This window comes from Pteronotus mesoamericanus, unplaced genomic scaffold (assembly GCF_021234165.1).
Source record: "Pteronotus mesoamericanus isolate MK-2021 breed Mesoamerican mustached bat unplaced genomic scaffold, CSHL_Meso_final contig_94, whole genome shotgun sequence".
Lineage (NCBI taxonomy): Eukaryota > Metazoa > Chordata > Mammalia > Chiroptera > Mormoopidae > Pteronotus > Pteronotus mesoamericanus.
This window is the reverse complement of record NW_026555285.1, coordinates 7,525,632-7,535,382: the sequence shown is the minus strand read 5'-3', so window position 1 is coordinate 7,535,382 and position 9,751 is coordinate 7,525,632.

Genomic DNA, 9,751 nt, shown 5'->3' with positions numbered 1-9,751 from the left:
GGGAGAGGGCAAACAAAATTTTGTGTTTTGGCCCTCTAAGAGGTTTTCTGCATCTCTAACCATCTTCTCCTGGTAGACAGAAACCCTGTTGCTTTTCACAGGTGGATGGTTTTTTTTGTTTGTTTGTTTCCTTCCCAGTTCTTGTGCTCTAGGCTGGAAAGTCCAGCGTGGAGTTTAGATCCCACACTTCTCTGGGGGAACCCCCCCACCTGCTGAAATATCCCTCCAGAACTTCATCTGTCACCTATGGGAGTCCAGGCAGCCCTCTCACACCTCTGCACTTCCTATCAGGCTTGTTATGGTGATCTGTTTTCTTCCATAAGCTCTAGGTTATAAGGCTTCTCTCCAGCTAGTGTTCAGTTGGTTATTCAGTATGATTTTCCTATAATTTAGTTGTAATTCTGGAAGGTTCCTATAATTTAGTTGTAATTCTGGAATTGGTTCTGGGAGGAGGTAGTGTAGCTCCCACCTACTCTACCACCATTTTTGATCTTTCTCAACTATATTTTAATAAAGCTGGAACAAAATAGTTAAAACATAATCAAACAAAAAATAAAGTCCAACTGGCTCTATCCATTTGTAATTGTGCTGTTGTGTGCTTTACTTTCTGTTTGATTGTACCTTATATTACATGACTCCTGGCCTGGGTTTCTGGGCCTCTGAGAGATTTTTGTCTCATTACAGATCCTTTGCAACAGTGGTGTATCTAGGATAATGTAAGTAGTCCTGGTTCACTGGGCACAGGCCATTTGGGGAGCACTGGGAAGCCTGAGGTTAGGAGGAAAAGAAAGTAACATTTATTGAGTGCTTCCTGAGTATGGGCACTGTGCATTTTACATTATTTTAACCTCTAATTTTTAGTTCAAAACAAGGTAAGTACAAGCATGCCAGTTTCACAGACAAGGAAGCTGAAGTCTGGAGAGGGTCTATTATTACCCAGCTAGCAAGAAAGACCAGAGTTAGAATCTGAAACTGAGTCTCTCTGCCTAACACCAAAGACAACCAAGGCAGGCTCTTTAACCATAGGGCATCATCGCCCACAGAAAATGCAAGGCTCAGGAAAGAAAAGCCCTACCTCTGCAGAGCTACTGCTCCCTGGCTCAGGACAGTGTCCAACCATCACGGGGCGCTTGCACACACTCTGTCCCCTCACATGAGAGATGATTCTGTACCCTGCTTGAAGCCCATGAGGATCACATCGAATTGTTAAATAAAGGAGACTTTCATTCTCATCTCTTTGAAATGTCCTTCTTTGATCTTGTCCTCGGAGCTTGGGTTTTACCCAGGACTCCTGAGACTTCAGGCATGTTGGTCAATTGTCACTTTATATCTCCCTCCAGTTTTTGCTACACTGTGACCTTGCCATTTTCCTCTGCTGATGGGAATATCACACAAGGCAGAGTCAAAAGCTTCCCTGCAGTCCTAGGAGATTGCATCTATTGCTCGTTTCCTTATCTGTGCACTCTTCATTCTATCAGACTAGGAAATTAAATTGCTTTGGCAACATTTGCTCTCCAGAAAGCCACTTTGGCTGATAAATCTACAAAGAGGGTGGATTTATTTGGGTGTTGCTTTCAGAAGTGAGTGAAAAGGACTTTTCAGAGTAACCACAATTAGCTGTAAGGCTTGAGCTGTCATGCCAGGCCCACCTATCGAGAGGATGACGGCCAAGTGGGGGCAGATGGGATCCAAGCAGGGGCATCAGATTTTCTCTTAATTTAGACTTGGAGTCCTTTCCTGCTTTGCTCCCTGCCCTCTTGGAAACAGGAAAACAATGGAAGGTAAGTACATGAGTCAGAGTAAACCCATCCAGGAATCTGCACATTAAAAACTCACCTTCAGACAGCAACAGTGATTGTTCAGAAAAAAAGAGCTGAAAACTAAAATTAAATATTGGGTCTGCTCATGTTGCCTGGAAGGCACTCCTTGGCTTTGTTTTCTTTGTGACTAAATGTCTACCTTTCCGTCCTCAAAGGTCACTCCACTCTCAGGAGCTTTCCCCAGCACTGTCTCAGCCTGGGCACCTTCCCAGGCAGAACCCATTGGTCCTTTCTTGTTCATCCTTAGGACATTTGAATGACTTCTTGGCATAATTTTGGGCTCATATTAATATACATTTTTATTTTGACATGTTCCAAAGGGAAGTAAGGTAAATTGTAAGTGTACAGTTAAAATGTAAAATAGCCCACTTTACTTTAATGGAGGTGACAAAATCAGGACAAAGATAAATAAGGATTAGGCAGGTAAGAAAGAAAGGAATGAGGTTTGTGCATAAAATACATACTCTGGGGTCTTCAACTCAGATTCAGGTGGGCCATGGCTTTGGCCATAAGTTTTCTGGCTGCCAACTCAACTCCATGAGAGGTCATGAGCAATATCCTCAACAACGTCATTAGAATAGGCCTAATACATTTCATGGGACTGTGTCATATAACATCCTTTACTATCCAACATACATCAGTGTCTTTTAGGGAAGGCAATTATGCAAGGCAGCCAATACAATGGGATTTGGCTACACAGGCTTCTGATGGCTTGACTAGATTAACAGAGATACTTAACTGAACCAGAGGAAATGCAGATCTTGCTGGCCTCCATTAAAATTTGGATAAGTGTTGTGTGGTAGTCATGAAGGAATATTCATTTTTTTCATCACTGGGCATCTGAGCCCCCTTCCTAGCTTTGTGGAATTCCCTGAGCTATGGAAGATACTACCTCCCATTGTAGAAGCTGAAAGTGGCAGCTATTTGCTTTGTCAGACTCCTTTGCAGCTAGCAGGTAGGCAGGTGACCCAGGCACCACCAGTCTGTCCCAGAGGTATGACAATGACAAGGGTGCTGGAAACAGCTGCAAAAAGACTTTTTGAGGTCAGCGCTGATAACCATGCTGACCAATGGCATTTAGTAACTGATGTTAGCGCTATCAATAATATAGGCTGTGACCATTCAACCCAAGCCACTGTCCTGGCTGCAGGACCCTGAATCTGGTTCTTTTGTCTTCCCTGTCATTCTGTGTGCCTCTCAATCCTTGTAATGGGTTTATTTTCTGCTTATAGCAACTCAAATTTGTTCTAGTTGCTTGCAAGAAAACCTGCCTGATGCATGCCATTTTCTACTCTACTTTCTGACACTTATACATAGAACAAAGGAAAGTAAAATTGCTATGAAAATCAGGATGACATAAGGACATGGGAACACAATCCAGGTCTTCCCACAGAGAATCTATAAGTTCATGGACAGAAAAAATTGAACAGGCAAAGAGAGACTGTTCCAGTTTTGGTCTGAGTCTGCCCAGACCTCTACGCCCTGGCCAAGGCAGCTGATTCCTCAGCTAGCATAAGCTCTACAGGGTGGGCTGAGAGGGAGTCCAGAGTGTGGGGCTATTGCTTGCTCCTGGCTTGATGCAACTTGGAGGGGAATGTTCCACCCAAGAAAGATGGCATCTGCAGTGTGGAAGAGGGATCCAATACAGGGACCCTGGCATTTGTTCACTCAGCTCTCTCCCCAGATGCACAAACCCCAGACTTTCCCCATGCAACTCCAGTCCACTCTGCCCTCCCTCTGCCTGAGCCCAGGGCGAATGGTTGAGAATGAGATTTTTGTGCTTTGGCCTTTAAGAGGGTATCAGTGTCTCTAGCAGACTCTTGTTTCTCACTGGCATTCAGAATACCCCCTGCTTCTCACAGCTAGATGTTATGTGGATGCCTCTTCCCAGCTCTGGTTCCCTGGGCTGGAGAGCCTGGCTTGGGGTTTAGATCCCACACTCCTCAGGAGGAACCCCCTGTGCTGAGATATCCCTGATAACCTCAGCCACCACCCATAGGGGTAGGGCCAGCTTTTTTTGCATCCCCATCTTTCCTACCAGTCTAGTAGCTTTTTCTGTAAATCCTTGGTTATGACTTCTCTTCAGCTAGTCTTCAGTTAGTTATTCAAGATGATTGTTCTATAATTTAGTTGTACTTTCAGTTTAGTCCTGGGAGGAGGTGAGTGTAGCTTTTACCTACTCTGCAGCCATCTTGGAATCTAGAAGGAAATTTTTGCAGCTGTTTTATTGATTTAGTGTACTCATAGATATGCAAAATAACTAACAATAAAATGTTTGTAGTTAAAACATTGCCCTTTATCGTAACCCTTTCATAATCTATTTTTGGATATATTATACCATTCTCTGTTTTTCAGGATAAACTTTTTATTGTAAGAGAAGTGGTACTTTTACTGTCGTCTCTATTTTTAAAAGTGAAAATAGAGGTTCAGAGAAATGTGATGATTTGCACACTGTCACAGAGTTAGCTTCCTTGCTCCACGGCCCAGAATACTCATTTGCTGGTGACTGTAATATCTTGTCCTTCCCCTCCTTTCCCCTATCAGCACGACTACTTTGATTCCTATTAGAAATTCCAAACAACTCAGACAAAACTTGCTCAAGAGAATCTGTGTGGTTTCGACGCACACGATGTCTTCTATAAACCAAGGGCCACGGCCACACATGCTTTACTGGGGCTCCGGGCGGAATGGCCGCTCAGAGATCTAATCAATGTTCGGGTCTTAGTCCACTGCAGTGAATCTTACAGTGGAGCTGCAATTGCTAAAGCAGAGACTTTGGTGACAGAAGGAGCTTTCTGAGGGTGTGGTGGAATAAATTAAACAACTGGGTTTCTCTGAAAGCAGTGAAATTTAATTCCTGGTATGATACAGACATAAACAAAATGTAATCTACAGCATTGTCCAGCTCATCCAAATCATACCTTCTTTTTCCATGTAAGTAATTGAAAAAAATTGCAGAGACCTTCTGAAGCATTATCTTATTTGGATGCAATTTTAAACAGAACACTGAGTATTTCATACTGAAGGCAAGTGTATAGCAGATGTAAAAATAGGCAAAGAGCAAGGTGAAGTCACTCCCCTGTACAACCGCAATGCAAATATTGAAAGCTACTCAACAACTTCCCCTTGCAGCTGGCCGTTTTATCTCTTGCAAAACTAGTAATGATACAAGCAGTTGATTACGGTTTGCAATAGCAATAAACCTCTCACAACTGGTTGTTTCTAAAATAAATAGCCATTCTGTTAAATGTTAAATAACAAGTCATAAACTGCTGAAAACAACCAATTTCTTGTGGACTATTGCCTGAATAAATTTCAACAGGAATGGCAGCTAATTAAGCTGTGAATGCCACAGATCAAAACCATTGAATTTTTTTTAAATCCATCAATTAACTAATCCATCAAAAAGAACTTCTATTTACAAACCAATAGCACCACGCACTGTATCATATTCTTTGGATCTTTCTTTTGCTGGTCATGGTTAGCTCTATTCTTGCTCAAATTCTTCTGCACTTTTTCAGAGAATAAAGAATGACTAGCTTGGTGGTTAAATTGGCCCATTCTGAGAGGATGCAATTTCACTCAGCTGCATTCAACAGGCACCATATTTAAAGTACACAATGTTTCAATTAATAAAAGGCAGACCTATCCACTAAGTTAAACATTTAAGTCAAAGCTCAGTGGCAAATATATTCAAATTGCAGCTTTAATTTAGGCTGTTCCTACAAAAGGAGCCAACTTTTTGGGGGTGATTGACAGAACTTCCTTGTCATAGCAACCAGGGTTATCTCTCTAGAATAACAACATTAACCTCCCTCATAACCATTTTTTCATCCTTAAATATGAAAAGCAATTGCATGCATCTTGTGTGATCCTTTATTTATTTATTCATTTTTTGGAACAAAGAGTTAGCACTTAGCTAACAATAGGACAAGATGCAGGGAAACCAAATTAATTTTGAATTCCTCCTTAAAAAGAAAAAAAAAAAAACATTACAACGGGTCTTGTAGGCAGAACAGTTAAAGGGCAGGAGGAGTCCCTGTCTCCCGTGAGCACGATGGCAGGGAGATTTCTATTCATATGCTGCCTCGGGAATAGCCCACGGCGCTGATTTGTGCTGTCATGGGGCTAGGGTAAAGAGTTTTTTCAGATTTCATTTCTAGCTAATTCTTTGACCTCAAATCCCTAACACATGCACGTTTGCACACACAGACACACACACACACCCCTTAGTTGTGCTCGAGTCCAAAGAATTGAATAACCTGTAGAAAATGGTGGGGAAATGCATATTCCATCTGGAAAAACATGCCAGTCCTATCATCATTTTGAAAGAAATTGCTAAATGAATCCCAAGCCACCTCCCTTGTCTTACATCTAATGCTTTGTGGAAACTGTAGATATCACTGTCTTGACATGTCACTGAGATATCTCAGCCCCTGGCAGAGATGCTATGCTAACGCTCTGGACCTGACTTCACACGCCAGCCTCTGCTAGAGAAAAGTGTGGTGCACAAGCCTTGAGCAACGTGGAGAGCGTGACCAGGAGAGAAAAACTGTAAAGCTGGCTGGGCCACCACTGTGTCCTGTCCTCTCCATCTCTGATCTCACCTAAGATCCATTTCCCTTTGGATCTTCCCAATTCAATTGCAATTGATACCTGGAGAGGTTAAGCAATCTTTCTTGAGGCTTGTGTATCATTCAAAGTCACAATCTTGAAACTCGAGGCCTCAGTTGTAACCTCAGAGAACTCCAGTTATGCTGCTGAGGCAAGAGGCTAGGCAGGAAAGAATAAGGCTGGCACTTGGGCCAAGGCAGGAGGAATCTGGAAATATGATATTTAAAAAGAGCAAAAACAACGTAGGGCTGAAGAGGGGAAGGTAGCCATCTAGCAGTATCATTCCAGGTGAAACTTTGACATGATTTGGATTTAAGCAAACAAAGAAGCCAAAAGGTATGACAATTGGAAGAAACTTTATACAAAGTTCAGAAACAGAAAGAACTCTTTGACATCCCTATTGTATTATATACAAACACTGAGGGCTTCCTAATATTCTCTTCATGACCACATTATTTCTGGAGATGCTGCCCATCCCCATACACCCCACCAACAGCTTTGTTGCCTTTGCCAGGTTCTGAAATTACCTGAACTCTAGGCTGAGGCCCTGAACTTCCAGCCTTGCTGCCAAGCATACTCATTCCAAGTTGCTCTCCACTCCAGAATTTGGGTACAATCAATGTCCCAGCCACAGGCATGGGGCCTTGTTTCCTGAATGGCTCTTGAAGGACCAGATGACACCCAGAAGAGCAGGGTGTTGTTTTCCTGGGAATGAACCTGGACCAAGTTACCTGAGAATTCATTCTGTCTTCACCCTGAGATGCAGTTTCTCTGGGCAAATCTCCTGCAGATGTCTGTCCGGCTAAGAGGACATATCTGCAGAGCTGCCTGTGTCTTTGGCAGTTCACCAAGAAGCAGAGTTCAGGGCAGCACCATTGTATCACATTGCCTCTTGTCTTCCCTGCCTCTCTGCCCCTTCCCTCCCTCACCCTCTGCCAGGGTTTTGCTCCCCAGATTAAATAGGGTGCTCTCGTCCTTGCCTCAGGGTCTGTATGGAGGACTGGCACTGAGAACACGAATACCTAGAGCAGTCGCGCTAGGGGCTGCGCCCATGTTCTCTAAACAGCATTTTAGGCAAAGGACTGGGTGGTAAAAAAAATGGCCCTTCTCTCTGAATGAGCCCAGACTCTCCTCCTCATTTGCTAGATGATATTCTTTTCACTGCAGCCACCTCTGGATGCCACAAGTTTCTAGAAGGCTTAGGTTTGAGGAAGGGTTGGTTCATCATTTTTAAGAAGTAGCATAATGGGCCTTTTTCTTATTCATCAACAAAGGGTTAAACTTGTATCCAAACCTCCCTGTAGCCAAGGTGTTCCCAATTAGTGTCTCTTCAAACAGAAATTTCTTTTAATAGTCTAAAGAACAATAGTTCATTGCAGCATTATTTACAATAGCCAAGATAAGGAAGCAACCTAAGTGCCCATCAACAGACAAGTAGATAAAAAAGCTATAGTACATATATACAATGGAACATTATTTGACCATAAATAAGAATGAAATCTTACTATTTGTTACAGCGTGGATGGACCTAGAGGGTATTATGCTAAATGAGGTAAGACAGTCACAGAAAGATAAATACCACATGATTTCACTTATCTGTGGAATCTAAAGAACAAAATAAAATTGAAACAGACCCATAGATACAAACGGCAGACGAGACTGATGGTTGCCAGGTGACAGAAGCATTGAGTGACTGGGTGAAAGGGGTGAAAGGATTAAGAAGCCCAAATTGGTAGTTACAGAACAGTTTCAGGACTGCAAAGTACAGCATAGGGGATATAGTCAATAATATTCTAATAACTATATATGCTGTCAGGTGCATCCTGGAACTATCAGGAGAAACACTTTTAAAAAGTGTATGATTGTCTAACCACTATACTGACACCTGAAACTAATGTGCAATAATATTGAATGTAAACTGTAATTCAAAAATAAAATTTAGACTTCTTTTTAAAAAATTAAAAGTACAATAGCAAGAGCGGCAAACCCTGAGTCACAAATCGCTGTTTTCAGGTTGAGGAGACATACTGCCCACGTTAAAAACACACAGAGGTGGCATCGCCTTCCCTAGCCTAGGGGAAAGACAGCTGATGCTTTTGTTTTTCCACTCACTGCCCTCTTCATGAAGTACCTGCTAAACCCTGTGCTTCAAGTAAACATTTCATTATTTACGGGTGTGTTGCTTTATTCATGTGCTGGCCCAGCCATCCTGTGATCTGTCTCTGGTTTGTGGAGTCTGTGTGTGACTGCTTTGTTGCAGCTGGTGATAATGAGGCCAAAGTCTGGGTTCAATGCCCACAGGAGCCAGTTAACTTCACTCTGCTCCACACCAGAGGCTGCATCCACCTGCTCTGGCTGAGGCTTGTGCGTGCACCACTGGGCCAAGGGCACTATGGGGGGGACAGACCCTCCCCTATCGCTACTAAAGAAACAGCTACTTCCTGCAGTGCTTTCACCTTCTGTAGAAATCAGTACTGGTTTTCTCCAGGATTACCTGCTTGATGCTTTCTGAGGTGTTTGTGCATGTGTTTTCAGAATATTCCTACTTCATTTTATTTCATTTCATTTCCCATTTCATCGAATTTTCCCATGTATTTACCAAGAGTCTGTAATGAATTAAGGACTGATACACACTTCTTTGGCCTCGATTCCCTGGCATGTTCGTTTTTCATTCACCAGAACAGCTCCCAGGTAGGGGGCAGGGTGGGGGCGGGGAAAGCTGTGGACATCAGAAAATAAGTTAGGTGGAGTTACAGATTTTTGTAGTGTTTTGTGAAAATATACAAGAGAAAAATCATTCTCTCAAATATTTATTGATTCTTTATCATGTCTTGGGCACTAGAGCTACAGCAGTGAAACAAAACAGACTTAAAAATTCCTACTCTCATGGAGTTTATGTTCCAGTGTGAGGGTTGATGGACAATAAATAAGAAAAGCTAGTAAAAAATATATATATATGTTACCTGTTAGTACTAAAGAGAAAAATAAACCAGGAACAGGGATAGAAGTTTCTGGGAAGGAAACTATAATTATAAATATGGCAGTCAGCTGACCTTGTTGAAAGAGAGTAATGTCACTTGCATTCAGCAAGGGCTGAGTCGGGATAGGGAATGGGGGAGGTGTGGGGGGGAGAACATTCCAGGCAGAGGGAACAGCAATGGTAAAGGCCAAGCAGGGGGCGTGTGCATGTTCGAGAAATAGCAAGGAGGACAGTGTGGTTGCTGCAGACGGAGCCAAGGGGAAGCAACGGGTGATGCAGCTGAGAAGGGAGGAAGGAGTAGCAGGGAGGGTCTGCAGGCTCTGCTGAAGGCTTAGGC